The sequence below is a fragment of the Pygoscelis adeliae genome, unplaced genomic scaffold (genome assembly GCF_000699105.1).
Source record: "Pygoscelis adeliae isolate BGI_AS28 unplaced genomic scaffold, ASM69910v1 Scaffold42, whole genome shotgun sequence".
In the NCBI taxonomy this organism is placed as follows: Eukaryota; Metazoa; Chordata; class Aves; order Sphenisciformes; family Spheniscidae; genus Pygoscelis; species Pygoscelis adeliae.
This window is the reverse complement of record NW_008824283.1, coordinates 2,216,995-2,219,275: the sequence shown is the minus strand read 5'-3', so window position 1 is coordinate 2,219,275 and position 2,281 is coordinate 2,216,995.

Below are 2,281 nucleotides of genomic sequence, written 5' to 3'. Positions count from 1 at the left end.
CTGGCCTGGCCTGCCCTGCCCTGCCCTGCCCTGCCAGCCGCCCGCCCTAACGCTTCGGTTTTTACTTTCTAATTAATTCAAAGTGTGTTCTGAGTTATGAGCGGCCTGAAAAGCCTAGTGCAGAGTGTGACTCACTTGTTCTGCTCCTTACCCCAGAAAAACAACCACCCTGAAACAAAAAACCAGAGGAACTCTAGTGAAGAATCCCCGTTTCAGTTAATTAAGTCGCACTCACACTTTTAAGTTGAAAGATTAATTATGTGTTGGTAACTTGAGGTAAAGTGACCTTAAACTTCCCATGGCTGTCACAGATAGGGATACTCTTAGCAATTTCTGACAAAGAAAATGGCCTCATCTTGCTTTGGGGTACCACTAGTATTCATAAAAAATAGTCTTTTAATATCCCTCAGTGTTGTTTTCTCCAGTGTCCAGATCTGTCTGGAAGGTACTTCCAACTGGGAAGGACAGAGGACCTTTGACAATGTTGGTATTGAAAAATACCATTTTTTTGTTCAGTACTCTTTATCTCTGGACTGGAGGTTCAAGGTCAGAGGGGCCATACCCAGCCCCATCTGCCTTACCTTCACCATTTGCACAGAAAAGCAGACATCCCCTGAAATCACACATTGCCTAATATTTGCATTTCAGGTGGAACCTCGAGCTGCCAAAAAGCCCATCAATATGTGGTCGGAGAAAGTGAGACCAACTTCAAGCCTGCAGAATCCATGCTCGTGTCTTTTGTGTTAGGCAAATGCTATAAATCTTGCTGTAGAAATACAGAATATTTCCAATAGTAAACATTTACCCTCTCCACAAGGGTTTAACTAGATGTCATGGTAACTAGACCACACAAGTTGCAAAGGAAATAAAAGAGCTCCCTCCCTCTCCCCTGGCTACCCACCGTCAAAAGCACCAGTAGCTTTGACTTCCCAATCCTCTTAGGGACTTCCACAGGAGTTTTAATTGAGTTTGAAGTATATGGCGACTCCAAGACTACCAGAGCAAATCCTTGTGAGGAGTGACATCTATGACAAAAGCATTAAGGGGAGCCTTCTGTGTAGGGACTGTATAGAAACCCAGTAAGGAACCACAAAACCAAGCAATGTGCATTAAAGCATTTTCATTGTCATTCTAGAGCCGTTGGCTGTGGAACAACTTGGATCATCAAATACATCATGTCTTTGTGGAAGAGACAGGGAAATAATATCTTCTTGGAGCGCAAATAAAGAACATGATATTAAAAAATTCCCAAGCATTATTTTTTTCCTGAATCACTGCTATTATTAGGTTTTTTTTCTTTTTACTGTACACTGATTTTCTAAAATGTGGGGGGAAAAAACAGGTAAATATTTAAGATAAGTAAATCGTTTAACTGTCAACTGCTTTCCTCTTCTCAAGGTATATTAAGTTTTATGGTTAATATATTTCTGAGCTAAGGGAACCTTTGGCCTTGGAGAAATGTGCCTCTGGGCTCCTCACGCTCCAGAATCTCCTGCCAAGGAACGGTGAGCTGAGGCTTGCTGACACACAAACGCTAGCATGTGCCATCTGCCCATCCCACTCAGCCTGCCTGTCAAACCTGCTGCCTCTGGTTCTCCAGGTTGCCCCATCATCATTATGATATCAAATCTCCAGAGTCCAGTTTCTCAGACTACAAAATAATCTTGAAAAACACTCCGTTTTGTTCCACCGGGCACATACTCCTGGGCAGCCTGCGCACTGCAGCTGGGGAAGCCCTCCCGCCTTGCCTCTTGCCTGGCAGCTCTTGTACAGCCCCGCTGTGCCCTGGTCCCCTTGGCAAGGAGCTCTATCGGCTGCACAGGACGGTGTTACCATCCCTCTCTGCTCTGTCAATAAAACCCCTGTGCAATGCCTTGCCCTGGTTCTTCTCAGTCCTCTCCAGGCTTCCAGTTCTGCTTTATCACTCAGCAGATAAAGGCTCCCTCTGATTTCCCCCAGCTCTCAGCTGGTTTATGCCACCTGGCTCCCACCCTTGTGTAAGGAGGCTCCTGCTTTCAGTTGCGTCCTCCTACTACCTCCCTGCCCACTGCCTCGGTCCCACCAGCCGTACGGCTCCATGTCAGGACGGGTGGGCTATGGTGAAAGCAGCTAAAAATGTGTTATTTTCTCTCCTTGTCCTTCCTTCTCTGTGCAACTTGCCATCCACTGAGATTCGGGCCTGCATTTGCAAAATGTTGCATGAAGTTTGGAGATGGAGAAGATGGGAAATGCCTAGCTTGCTGCCCAGAGAGTGAGAGCTGTCTGCATATCCAAGCTCGTA